Consider the following 15369-nt stretch of genomic DNA (forward strand, 5'->3'; position numbering starts at 1 on the left):
TCTAGGGACTGAATATGACTCTTCCAGGACATGTTCGAGTCCAGTAAAACTCCGAGATATTTGGCATTATCTGTGTTGGAAACGGGCTGACCAGCGATATTAACGGTTAGGTTATTTTTTGAATTTACTGTCAGCAATTGCGATTTCGAGGCGTTTATGCAAAGGTTGTTCTGGGCCGTCCACTCATGGACTTTGGGCATTTGGTCACCAGTCAGGGCATCCAGCTCTGCCGTCGAAGATGCGGAAGAGAGGAGGTGAGTATCATCAGCGAACAGTGTGGTGTTCAATGAGGAGGTTTCGAAAATGTCGTTGACATATAAGGTGAAAAGGACCGGTCCAAGTACTGAGCCCTGGGGCACACCACAGGTCACCGGGTGAGGAGAAGACAAGGTGTCTGAGATCGCAACCATTTGTTGGCGTCCAGTGAGGTAACTTTTCATGAGCTCAAGTTGTGGGCCCCGAAGTCCGTAACGCGCCAATTTCGAGATGAGAATTTTATGATCTACGCAGTCAAACGCCTTTTTTAGGTCGAGAAAAATGCTACATCCCACATCTCGCTTCTCTGAGATATCATAGTACTGTTCGGCCACTGTTAGGAGGGCATGAGCAGTTTTGTGTTTGTTTCGGAAGCCAAATTGTTGAGGGGAAATGACAGACATTTTGGCGAGGAATGAGGACAGGCGGGAGAGGAGCAACTTTTCGAATACAATCCCGATGCATGGGAGAACGGATATCGGACGGTAGTTGGTGACATTAGTTCTATCCCCAGCTTTGTGTACAGGGACTACTCTGGCTTTTTTTAGATAGCTTGGGTAGACTCCATTTTCTATCATGAAGTTGAAAAAATGGGCCATATATTGACCGATATGCAGGCTTATCATTTTTAAAAACCATGATGGGATTTGGTCATAGCCGTCGGCCTTGTGCGATTTCAGTTTGTGGATGGCTACTTCTACTTCGTATTTGGTCGTAGGTTCAAGCACAATTGACTGGGATATCGATCTCACCTCTGACCTGGCCGACACAGGTTTTGTAATAGAAGAAGCAATATTTGGGCCTACGTTACAAAAATACTCATTGAAGTGATTCGCGATCGCCGCCGGGTCTGAAAGTTTGTTTCCGGTATCCGAATTCACAATTTCCGAGACAGACTTATGGCCTTTTTTTCGATGTAGGAGAGAGTTAAGTCCTGACCATGTTTTTCGAGTGTCCTTTATGTGTCTGTTGAAAAATCTCTCATCACAGGTAAATATTAAATACAGCGTCTGTGTGTGTATGTGTTTCTGTTGTCCCATGGCTAGTTAGTCCAACTATTCTGTTTGATTTGACTATTGTATCATTGGCCTCAACTCTATAATTAATGTAGAATATTTGAATTGAAAAAAAATCCACCCATGGATGGTATTGAATAAAAAGTGTGTGCCGTTATTCATGCTGGTACAATCCCTACACCTCACATTAAAAATTATTGCTGTTTGTTCGTGTTGAATGTTACAAAAAAATGGATGCTTCGGTCAGAGTTAATTGAATAAATTTCCCGTATATATATGTCCTCTTTTTCGAATCTGTAAATATTGGGGGGGGGGGAGAAAATTTGTGTCGAGCTTAATAAGGGGCGATATTATGAGTCGAAAAATGTAGACTACACCCGCTTCGACAGCTTCCTATCTTTTCATTGTATCGCATTTTTGTGGTGTATTGAACTGATAAAAATTGCTAATAAACCAATGATTACGATGATGAGGAGCCCAGAATAACCTCCGACGGCGGAAATCGAACCCGTGCCGCTTGCTTGGGTGGCGCCGACGCTCACCAATACGCTATCTCCCCCGCTACCCCATCAAGTGATGGAATCGCAAACCCACATAGTAGCAATAGACAGGGATATCCCTTATCCCTGCAATAGACCTATACATTGCGAACGGGGAACACACCCTAGGCTAACGCCGTTACGTGATTTGGATAAACCTAGCCCTGTTACTCAGCCCAGTCGTGTTATTTGCATAATCAATAATGCTCATGTACATTTACAATCTACACATCTACAATGTACATAGTACATTGTAAAATGTAAATGGTAGCAGTAGGTAGCAATTTTGCTATGTTCAAGTGTTATTTGCTCAGCACCGACGGAATATTGCAAACTAAGCATTGGTGAAGACTGGTGTCGCACTCGAGAGTAAACAGCTGATGTGTACACTCGCCGTTATGCTAATTCTGCTTTTTTCTGTTCAGCTCTCGACAGTTCGCGTGCTTCGAACACTCGTGACTTGCCAGGATATGTGAAAGGTTGCTGACTTAGTGCGCGAACTTAGCAGTAGCAGGAATGAAACTACCTTCTCAAGTAACCGTAGTGAAGGCATTGGCGGAAAAGCCATGGGACGCCATTCTTTTGGTCACTGATCAGTTGTCCAGCCTTACGGGTGAATTGGAAATATTGAAGAGGCCTTTTGAGGCCCTAAAAGAGCTTGATGCAGCGGTTGGCAGACCACTGTGATTCTAATAGAATTCTCAGGAACTATATATGTTCAGGTGAAACACAAAAAACATCAGGAACATCATTAAATTTTTCAGTTTGGAATTTCTAACAGAATCCCGAAAACCGCTTGCCAGATTTGACAATAGTTTTTTGTAACAGGTTATCGGGATATCTGATCATGAATGCGACACAATCAGTAGACACAGGTACCCAACTGTAAAACAGATTTGAAATAAAAATGGTTTGAAATAACTCAGGAATAGGAACAGACCAGAATCACAACCAATACGATGAAATGTCCCGTTGTTCAATACATAGACACACTTGAATTTCCGACATACTCGATACATATATAATTGAAGAAATACCCATGTTGGGACCCTAAAGGAAGATATTCAACCCCATCTATGGACGTAAGTACCCTTATGAAAGATATCTTGACAAACAATAAGCTTCGGAATAACTCAGGAACAGAACAGAATCCGAATGAATTCGGTGGAATATCGCGTCGTTCAATACATAGACACACGCTGGAATTTCCTACAAAATCGATACATATATAATTGAAGAATAACCCATGTTGGGACCCTAAAGGAAGATATTCACCCCCATCTATGGACGTAAGTACCCTTATGAAAGATATATTGATAAACAATAAGCTTCGGAATAACTCAGGAACAGAACAGAATCCGAATCAATTCGGTGGAATATCGCGTCGTTCAATACATAGACACACTTGAATTTCCTACAAAATCGATACATATATAATTGAAGAATTATCCATGTTGGGACCCTAAAGGAAGATACTCACCCCCATGAGTGGACGTAAGTACCCCTAATAAAGAATTATTCACGCATATTCGGGTTCGAAGGAACTCAGGAACAGAACAGAATCCGAATGAATTCGGTGGAATAACGCGTCCTTCAATATATAGACACACTTGAATTTCCGACAAACTCGACACATATACAATTGAAGAATAACCCATGTTGGGACCCTAAAGGAAGATATTCACCCCCATGAGTGGACGTAAGTACCTCTAATAAAGAATTATTCACGAGTATTCGGGTTCGGAAGAACTCAGGAACATAACAGAATCCGAATGAATTCGGTGGAATAACGCGTCCTTCAATATATAGACACACTTGAATTTCCGACAAACTCGACACATATACAATTAAAGAATAACCCATGTTGGGAACCTAAAGGAAGATATTCACCCCCATGAGTGGACGTAAGTACCCCTAATAAAGAATTATTCACGCGTATTTGGGTTCGGAAGAACTCAGGAACAGAACAGAATCCGAATGAATTCGGTGGAATAACGCGTCCTTCAATATATAGACACACTTGAATTTCCGACAAACTCGACACATATACAATTGAAGAATAACCCATGTTGGGACCCTAAAGGAAGATATTCACCCCCATCTATGGATGTAAGTACCCTTATGAAAGATATATTGACAAACAATAAGCTTCGGAATAACTCAGGAACAGAACAGAATCCAAATCAATTCGGTGGAATATCGCGTCGTTCAATACATAGACACACGCTGGAATTTCCTACAAAATCGATACATATACAATTGAAGAATAACCCATGTTGGGACCCTAAAGGAAGATATTCACCCCCATCTATGGACGTAAGTACCCTTATGAAAGATATATTGACAAACAATAAGCTTCGGAATAACTCAGGAACAGAACAGAATCCGAATGAATTCGGTGGAATATCGCGTCGTTCAATACATAGACACACGCTGAAATTTCCTACAAAATCGATACATATATAATTGAAGAATAACCCATGTTGGGACCCTAAAGGAAGATATTCACCCCCATGAGTGGACGTAAGTACCCCTAATAAAGAATTATTCACGAGTATTCGGGTTCGGAAGAACTCAGGAACAGAACAGAATCCGAATGAATTCGGTGGAATAACGCGTCCTTCAATATATAGACACACTTGAATTTCCGACAAACTCGACACATATACAATTGAAGAATAACCCATGTTGGGACCCTAAAGGAAGATATTCACCCCCATGAGTGGACGTAAGTACCTCTAATAAAGAATTATTCACGAGTATTCGGGTTCGGAAGAACTAAGGAACATAACAGAATCCGAATGAATTCCATGGAATAACGCGTCCTTCAATATATAGACAAACTTGAATTTCCGACAAACTCGACACATATACAATTGAAGAATAACCCATGTTGGGACCCTAAAGGAAGATATTCACCCACACGAGTGGACGTAAGTACCCCTAATAAAGAATTATTCACGCGTATTCGGGTTCGGAAGAACTCAGGAACAGAACAGAATCCGAATGAATTCGGTGGAATAACGCGTCCTTCAATATATAGACACACTTGAATTTCCGACAAACTCGACACATATACAATTGAAGAATAACCCATGTTGGGACCCTAAAGGAAGATATTCACCCCCATCTATGGACGCAAGTACCCTTATGAAAGATATATTGACAAACAATAAGCTTCGGAATAACTCAGGAACAGAACAGAATCCGAATCAATTCGGTGGAATATCGCGTCGTTCAATACATAGACACACTTGAATTTCCTACAAAATCGATACATATATAATTGAAGAATTATCCATGTTGGGACCCTAAAGTAAGATACTCACCCCCATGAGTGGACGTAAGTACCCCTAATAAAGAATTATTCACGCGTATTCGGGTTCGGAAGAACTCAGGAACAGAACAGAATCCGAATGAATTCGGTGGAATAACGCGTCCTTCAATATATAGACACACTTGAATTTCCGACAAACTCGACACATATACAATTGAAGAATAACCCATGTTGGGACCCTAAAGGAAGATATTCACCCCCATGAGTGGACGTAAGTACCTCTAATAAAGAATTATTCACGAGTATTCGGGTTCGGAAAAACTCAGGAACATAACAGAATCCGAATGAATTCGGTGGAATAACGCGTCCTTCAATATATAGACAAACTTGAATTTCCGACAAACTCGACACATATACAATTGAAGAATAACCCATGTTGGGACCCTAAAGGAAGATATTCACCCCCATGAGTGGACGTAAGTACCCCTAATAAAGAATTATTCATGCGTATTCGGGTTCGGAAGAACTCAGGAACAGAACAGAATCCGAATGAATTCGGTGGAATAACGCGTCCTTCAATATATAGACACACTTGAATTTCCGACAAACTCGACACATATACAATTGAAGAATAACCCATGTTGGGACCCTAAAGGAAGATATTCACCCCCATGAGTGGACGTAAGTACCCCTAATAAAGAATTATTCACGAGTATTCAGGTTCGGAAGAACTCAGGAACAGAACAGAATCCGAATGAATTCGGTGGAATAACGCGTCCTTCAATATATAGACACACTTGAATTTCCGACAAACTCGACACATATACAATTGAAGAATAACCCATGTTGGGACCCTAACGGAAGATATTCACCCCCATCTATGGATGTAAGTACACTTATGAAAGATATATTGACAAACAATAAGCTTCGGAATAACTCAGGAACAGAACAGAATCCAATCGAATTCGGTGGAATATCCCGTTAGTCAATATAATAATACTTCAAGTTACTCCTACAACGTGATATGTACAATTCATTTATGTTGTTGTACATGATAACTAACCAAATTAGCGCCGGCTTTGCATCGAACACAATTTCTTTTTTAAAACAGTTCCAAGAATATATAATCTACTAGTTAGAGTATAACGAAAAGTAACGATATAGCTTGTGAAATTGTGTTTCCAAATGTATAGGTGGAGGGGGGTATATTCAGTTTATTTTCGTCTACTCCTTCGGTATAATTTACCAATGTAGATGAGCAGGCACCGTTGGTTGGATAACTAGCCAGCATTCTATCTAGGATTTCAGAAAACTTTGAAATATAGTCGCTCTTATGATCAAGTATAGTGCGGCGCGGATGGACAAATACTCTGATCTTATCTTTTCAATTCTCTGGCCCTACTTCGGTCCAACTCTAAGGTCGGATTATTGAAATGACCGTGATCCTATCGTAAAACCCCGATATTATTCATTTACTCACACGGCAGTGTTGGGATCAAGTCACTACCTTCGAGTCACGAGTCATCTCGAGTCATTGCACATTTTGACTCGAGTCAAATTAAGTCAATCGATTTTCGAAGGTGACTTGAGTCAAGTCAAATCACTTATTTTTTGGAGGTGGCTTGAGTCGAATCAAGTCGAGTCAAGTTAAGTCACGAGTAAAGTCACAATTCAAGTCAAATGGAATTTTCGAAGTATGAGTGATAAGTCAAAGTCATTAACATCACTCGTTGCGTGAAAGCCAGATTAATTGAATTAAATTTGATTGAATCAAACAACGAATATAAATTTAAATACCTGAGTAACCGTGTAGCTGAATGCCACAGTCTGGTAGTATCAGCAGAACTAGGCAGTGGTTCTCAACCTTTTTGTCTCCGCGGACCCCTTGGACCTGTCACAGACCCCCACGGACCCCCAAGTTTTAGATCGGATCTAGCTCGATTATCGAGTAACCGTTATCTGCCTTGTGCAAATATCGACCTTATGCTAGGGATCAAGCAACCAGAATGCTAACACTCCCAACGGATTGTCTGATAGCATGCAAGGTTATGGTTGACGAAGAGAGATTTCTAAAATATGAAATCTGAAGTTTTAAGCAGAGCAATAACTACCAATGGCATGTACATCGCGCGAAGCGTTAACAAATTTTCAGTTCAGTGCAGCTTTGCGCCCCACTTCAGATGCTTTCACCTATCCTAGTTTGAGAACCAAAACAGATGAATGTGGAGGGTTGCAAATACTACGAAATCACCGTGATGGACCTTACTACTTCCATTTTTTATTCTTTCCCCAAACCCCCACAAAACATTTCTGAGCAGCAATATGTTTGTATCAGTAGGCTGTTGGAAATTAAATTGAGTTCGCGGTGTAGGTTATTTGATCTCCGACGGTCATTCTGATTATGTAAGTCATGAAGTTTTGGTAGTAATAAAGTGAAACTGCCTCGTGATATCCCTAATTAGACAAAAATCCACCCTTTTGCAGATTTAGAGGTCTCGTGGACCCCCTGCAAATGCTTCGCGGACCCCCAGGTGTCCGTAGAGCCCGGTTGAGAATCACTGAACTAGAGGATCGAATAAGAATCTGCGAGAAGTGATACAAATTGATATTGTACAATACAATACCCATCTACACATACATGAGAATACAAACGCATCAACATATTCGTTTGAATCAAACTATACAAGAGGGTTGGTAAAGAGCAGCACCGCGCAATGTGAGCATCGAGCCGTCTGAGAAACAGAGATAGCCTACGTTGCTGTTAGATTAATCTGCTTCTACTATGACAGCGTAGGCTGTGATCATTTCGTTTCCGGAGAATTTATTTGAGATGTAACAATGGAGGTCCAGTGAGAGGTACAAGTACAATCAGTGAATGACTGGTTGCTCTCAGGACAGTCACGAGTGACACCGGCGTATATCGAACAATCGTAACATATTTAAGATTCGGGGATTTAATCGACACTGTGTACTTGATGACTTGAAATTTACTCGTAAATTTTACTTCGAGTCACGAGTCAATCCACATTTTTGAAAGGCCGAGTCAAGTCAAGTCATATACGAAAAGGTTGAATCGAGTCATCCCAACACTGTCACACGGTGGTTTTGAATATTGATTGAAACAAAACAAACAGGAAATAAAAAAAAATAAAGAACAACCCCAACCCTAATCTGAAGTAGCCTAGCTATGTCAACTTGGACTTAGCATGTGGTTTATTTCTATGAATTGCTGTTCAGTGCAACTATTGATGCCAGGGCGGAAGAGGATAAGGCTGCCCTTTTCTTTGTGAAAAAGCACTGGTGTAGCTCCAATCCGGCTCCGGCAGAAATATATAAAATCCACCCGAATATACAAACCCGGCTTCGATCCGTACCTCGCTTTAGATTCCACCCACGAGCAAGCGACCAAGAAGCCGAACCCTCCACCTCTGCGCTATCTCAGGGGTAAATACAGGACGTCATACGGGGAGAGGCATATGTGAGGCACCTCGTGTGTATGGTTGGTACTTGCATGGCTGACCGGATAAGAATACCGCGTGCCGTAGGCTTTTCAAATTTTCGAACGAAGTCGTTTTTTATTGCTTTACTGAATTTTTATGATTACCTCTGTTCTTTTGGCTCACGTACAAATATTAATTTAATAATTTTGCCGCCACTTTCAATCGTGCACTCGCGCGGAATTTGTAGTAACACATTTTCGTTTTATCGCAGTCTCGTGGTGTTTTGATATGATGAAAGTTGCAATTATATGACGATATCAGTATAATCTGGTGCTGTTTCGACCATATACATACAAGAACAGAGCGTGATACGAATATTCCTCGTTTGAATGATCCTGACAGTTACAGACTGTTCAACGTTATAGGCTAGTAATTGATCGTTTACAACATTTGACCACCACTCACTACGCAATCGGCATATTAATTGTTCAGAAATATATAGTGAAAGAAGAGACGAGACACAGTTGAAGAACAAACGAGCCCAACATCCACCTGATTGCAGACGAAATTGTGTTCCCGCGGTGGTGATATCATACTTTGACAGAGCGACGCGTTCTCTATTAAATTCTGCTGATCATGTGGTAATTGAACGAGAGGACGCGCGTATGTTTTTCTTCACGTGCCTTAATTCCGAAGTGTAGAAGTCGTGGGATTTTTCCGACATTGACCACGATGAAGCTGATACATATAACTAGACGATTTCTAGATTCCTCGTGTCTTTATATGTTCAGAATACCAGAGTCGTTGAGTAGCGATTCATGACAGGCCTTAGCGAGCCTAAGCAATGAAACGGAGAGCCTGATTTTGTAGTTTTGATGGGAATAAACATGGATAGAGTATGTCGAAGCCAAAGCGACAGCGGACAGTGAGCGTCTAAGTCGGCGGAACAGTCCACATTTTTGGTAATCGTGTTTTCGCGACAGTATGTATTTCGCACAGGCCTATTTAACGTAGGAAGTATATTTATCACTGACCAAGTGACCACTGACCAGTGACCACTGACCAGCGATGTCAATGTTCAGTTTGTCACATAATCTCGTGACCATGACGAATCATTGGGATTTACTTACATTGACACAAAGGCTGTTATGGGCCTATTGTGAACTTGAGGCATTTATTTTGGGGTGAGGGCATTCAGCCTAAAATGCGCATTGCGCGTTCAGGCCCAATCCGCCAAAAGACACATCGTTGTCACAGCATGCTGCAATGTATTAAATACATATATATCTACTGTATTGGATGATGCTGTTATCATACTAATATCTTCCATAATATCATGCATCCGCATTTCTAACGTAATCATAAAAACTATAGCACCGGTGCCCGTCACCAGTATCAGATGAATATTTAGCAATTCTTGGTAGGAACAAATACCTTTTGCTCTTAAGTCAGATTTTACGTAGTTTCGAATTATTTTCTTTGCCGTAAGACGAATAGTTCGCAATATTGTCCTCAAACTCTGGAGGCATGTATTCCACATGTAGTGTATAATTGTATCACGATTACCATTTGAATATGCCGTGAGTTATAGTATTACTAACCTATACGTAGGTTAGTAATCTATAGTTATAGGCCTACAATGTCGGGCTGATGATGTTGCCGTTGAGTACTGAGTAGTTTTGTTCTCGTGGCTAAGAGTCGGATACATGGATATTCTACAGTTCATGAAACTTACGATGGAGCGACAAAATAACATCATGCTATCTGTAACCACTACCCGTAGTCCCGTGATGTCAATGTCATCACCTCGTACTATTCCATTATAATTCGCCGTTGATACTATTCATTTTATGATCGTTAAAGATATATCTTTCGTGTCTCTAAAGTTTAATAACAATTTATCCGACTATTCGTGGTATGACAATGCAAAACATTCCGTTAATGGAACATCAGACTTCAGCACAAATTATTTATTATGTACTGATGGCGAGTACTGGTTGTGTAAGATCGCGATCGTAACCGTAAGTGTATTCTATATTGCATCACGTTCTGACAAGAACATGCATTTGTCTAATTAGGCGCCATATTGTCTGCCCGAGTCGCCGCGGATTTAGTTGATTCTTGTCAAGATCGCTATTTGTAGCCGGCAGCTTGTGCGTGGATTTTCTGTTACATGCTTCTGCAATCTACATCCATCCTCCATTCGTATCTACATATTCTGATACTTGGTTGTATGTAGAAGTGATAAAACAGATCGAACGTTGTGAGGGATGATTAACCAGTTTTGCGAATCCATTGTAAGCCTTTCTGGTGGAATATATCAATACGATTTAGGAATAGCATACGCAGCCAACGCTGAATATTACAGTTGCCATCATGAATTCAGTTACCAAACATGCTCACAGTACAATTTTCACAATATATTTTCGGCCAAACCATCAGAAAGGTGGATGGATACGGTCTTTGGTCTCCCCACGGCTTTACTCGGAAAACGCATGCTTCAACGCCGCGTTTGAGCTCGACACTGCCTTTGAATACCATGACCTGCGAAGTAGCCTACAACTCGAGAGAGCGCTAAGCACGACTCCCGCCGAACTCAAAACTAGTTCCCTCGCTTCGAGTTTGCAATGCCGAATCATGCGCAATTTTGACGCAACATGAGTTTGAGCACTGAGTAAGGTTTCTTGGACATGGGTGTGTGTGTTGCAATACATTATATATAGGTTATGTATTTCTGAGCAAGCACCAACGCAGTGACGTGATCAACTTGATCTCGGTCAACTATTGAATATTGAAGTTCATTTCAGACGCTGATTCACACGCGTATAATGTATAATGCAGGTCTCGGGCCGCAAAATAATGACTACGCGATCCGCGAGTTGGTGACCATTATCCTAAAGCAGGGGTTCTTAATCGGTATTCACGGGCCCCTTGGGGAGCAGACTAGTTTCATGGATTCCGTGAAAGGACACTCGATTTTTGAATCCGTGAGTGAGACCACTAATCTGTAAATTGGGCATAATGATGAAGCGGTTTACTGTTGTCACTGACATGATTCTTACTTACCCTAACTTTTTTTGGGGGTGCATATTTTTTCAATATATATTGAAAAAAATTGTGGCCCATAATCGCCAGACAATTAATCGGGTCTGTAGCAGTCGCATCCGAAAATCTCCATTTAGAGGCATTCCAGAATCAGTTCGTAAATGAACATGACGTAAAATATTCGTGAGCGGATCTATTTAACGTGAAATTTTACTTCATTATACGCGCGATTTTGTGTCACTAGATTTCATGATGTTGATGTTGGTCCCATAAGTTCAGTCTATACTCCGTTTAATACACTCTTAGTTTATGTTTAAGAGGCCTCAGTGGAAACGGATCTCAAAGTTACTTCTGTCCCAATGTCTGCATGTCATTTCGACTGATGCGATGAGTGCACCTGCACATGTTATCGGAGACAGTAGTTGGTATTGTTCACAAAGGTGCTCCGTAACGAAGTATTTCTACATCCGAGTACTAGAATGCGTTTGGTCTACTTGCCGTACTTGCTCAAGTGAATATGTTTTTAGACTACTTCCTCTTTTGCTTTAAAACTTTGCTAGCAAATCTAGTGACATTTTACACGTTAGATTTTGAAAAGTGCAACGTATAGTTTGGAGCAATTTTATGCGTGAAAACGTCATAAGCACCTCACAAAATACCGTTTACAGTAACTGATAAATATATTTTCAAAGATGGTACCAATTGGTAGCGAGTAGCTACATTTGAGATTTTGCGTTAGTCGAGATTATGTATATGGCAATTTCCAAAATAGCCACTTCCGATAAAATACCACAAAAGTATGTGAATCCTAACCAATCTACTCTTTGAAGCTATTGGCTCGAGCATCTTGCAGACTATCATATTCCACTCCCATTTAAAGTAGTTTTGGAATGTCTTGGAACTCGGTACTTTTACTTGTATTTGAGAATCTACTTATGGCGTTACTTCGACGTAACTACCGACGCCGACTATACTTCTTTGAATTCATCTGATTGTTGAGCGCGCAAACGTATTCAACTGCGAAATTAGGTATAATATATTTAATGCAATGCTACAATCATCAAGAAATATTATCCTATTAAATCGAATTTTTTGAAACTTTGAAGATCGGGAAGTGTGTAGAAGCATTTCAACTATTTATTTCGACAAACAGATGATTTCTGGATATTATTGCGTAGTTACAGGAGGTGGAGGCAATCATGATTCGAATATCGTAGATTCGATTGTGCAACATTGCGTACAAAATGGTATCAATTTGATAGACAACTTTGACAATGTCAGTATGCAGACTTTTCTGTCAAAATACAAGATATGGGAAAAAGACAAAAACCGACTCTGGAGGCTTGAAGCGTTTGTTCAAAAACACAAAACGACCCTCCAAGCTAGGATATCTGAAAAACCGCAGTCGACGAGTGGTACTGAAGAATCGCCAAGGACTTACCTCAAAAATAAACATTTGAAAGTTTCGAAACGACAGTTATATAAAATTCGGCATTTATTCCTCACAAGGGAAAAGCCACGCGACCCTGATCCTGAAAGCTCAGACCATGACACGGGAAGGTGCTTATTTGACTTGGAGGAAGATGTATATGAAAATGAATATTTGGAATCTTCTACTTCGGAAGAAGTATTTTGTTTTTGTAAAATGCCATACAATGATGGTGACTTCATGGTACTTTGTCAAATCTGTAACTGCTGGTTCCACCCTCACTGTATCTTCGATCAGGACAGTTTAGAGGTTACTTTCGAGGATATTCAATGGGGAAGGTGCAACTTGGTCTGTGACAAGTTTAATGTAGCCGATTGCAACGACCGCGTCAATCGCTCCTGGCACACGTTCTTCCATAAAACTTCTCAAGTGTCTCCTAGCTCCGATTCTGAGACCACAATATGTTACCAAATTTCCAAGCCAGACATTTGTGATTCTCCGGAAAAAATCCCATTACCTGACGACTTGGATGTTTCACGGCAGACGCCAACGATTTCAGTTACCGAAGATTCATTCGATCCGTGCTCTGAATCAGATACTTTGGATTTTAATCAAGCGCTCCAAACAAACACCACTAACATTTCCACGGCAGAGCCTCCATCGTGCGACAACGAACCATCACTTCCATCGCAGAAGCGAAAGGCCCCAGTTGAACAATTGACATCAAGTTATTTTTGCGAAAGTGACGACGATTCATGGATAAAGCACGACACTTTAAAAAATCTCGGCAGCTTTAGCAAGGACTTGGTTTTGGCAGAGGAAGATATTAACATGACACATTCGTGGTCAATAACTACCGAGGAATGGTCTCAAATGAGTGAGGGACGATCAAAACATCGCTTCGACAAAGGATCGCATTACTATATTGCAATGTTTCGCCACGTAAAATCAGTTTACGATAAGTGTGTGCCAGTAGTGAAGAATCACTACCTGAAGGCGCCAAGAGTGACTCCTTTCGAAGCAAGTGACAATGACTTGTATCACGAAGGATACATAAACTTTTGCTGTGCTCACCATAATTGCTGTGAATGCCAAGTCAGTGGGCTTATTGATATTTACAACACTCAAACAAGCGTGTTGTGCGATTTGACAATTACAGGCGTGCTTAAGCATTCCAATAATTGTGCACGTTCACGGCCAGTTCGGGGACCCGAGAAAGAGATGTTGCAGAAACAACTTGATGGAAGATCCGCAACCAAGGTGAACCGAGAGCTAAGAGATCAGTTATCGGAAACGGAGCGAACGTTTGGCTCTCATATTAACGCTCCTAACCCTTCAGTTTTGAGACAGTTGAAAAGTAAAATCGATGAGCCTGACGACTGGACAACAGATATGTTCACCAACTTGAAATTATTGGCAGAACGATATCGTGATAGCGGGTCACATTTCATCAGACATTGGGAGGGGTTTCCTTCACCCGGAATAACACTCTTCAGCAAACGTCAACTCCAGCTTTTTCGGGACATCTGTCGGAAAGACATGCTTTATTTCGACTCGACATCGGGGATAACAAAATCCAAATCCGGTCAGCCGATGTATCAAATTTACACTTTGCTCGTGCGCTGTCCCTATAAAGGACATGCTGGACTACCTATTGCAGCCTACATCTCGGCATCACACACCACACACAGCATAATAACATTTCTAGGACGTTTCAAAGAAGCTCTACCGCCCAAATCTACTCCTAGAATGGTATTGATAGACGGTGCACTTGCATTATGGAATGCAATGCTGGCCGTCTATTGTGGCGAAACCAGATTAAAATATTACGAGCGGGTCTACCGGATCGTAACGGGCACGGCTCATGAAGGTGACATGGATCTTACATTTGTCCTCAATTGTCTGAGTCATTGCATGAAAGCAGCATCGCTTATGTGTAAAAAGTATTACATCATCAAATACCGAAAGGAGGCCATGTATTGGATCAGTCTATTGTTTTTGTCCAGTACTATTGAAGAATTGGATTCCATTATTTGGAATTTGTGTGGCATCCTTCTTCCGCGCCAGAAATCTGCAGGTGTTTTATCTAGTTACAGGAGTCTGATAGAACACCAAAGCGTGAAACGAGTCTACCCTCCACCAATTGAAAACGAGGAATTCGATCCGCACGCTAACAATGGAGATTTTTTTCCAACGTGGATTCGCTTGATCGAAAGCAGGAGTTGGAGTCGCCATTTAACGCAAGATACAAAAAACTTATCTGGGAATTTAAAAACAGCAAGGAATATAAAGAAGGAAACAACGCTGACCAGTGGACAGAAAGAAATCCGTACTTCTCCGAAGATTTCCTCGACAAGCTGCAGACAAT

Source organism: Botryllus schlosseri, chromosome 8 (genome assembly GCF_051294905.1).
Source record: "Botryllus schlosseri isolate E-star chromosome 8, Bs_hap1, whole genome shotgun sequence".
Taxonomy (NCBI): Eukaryota; Metazoa; Chordata; class Ascidiacea; order Stolidobranchia; family Styelidae; genus Botryllus; species Botryllus schlosseri.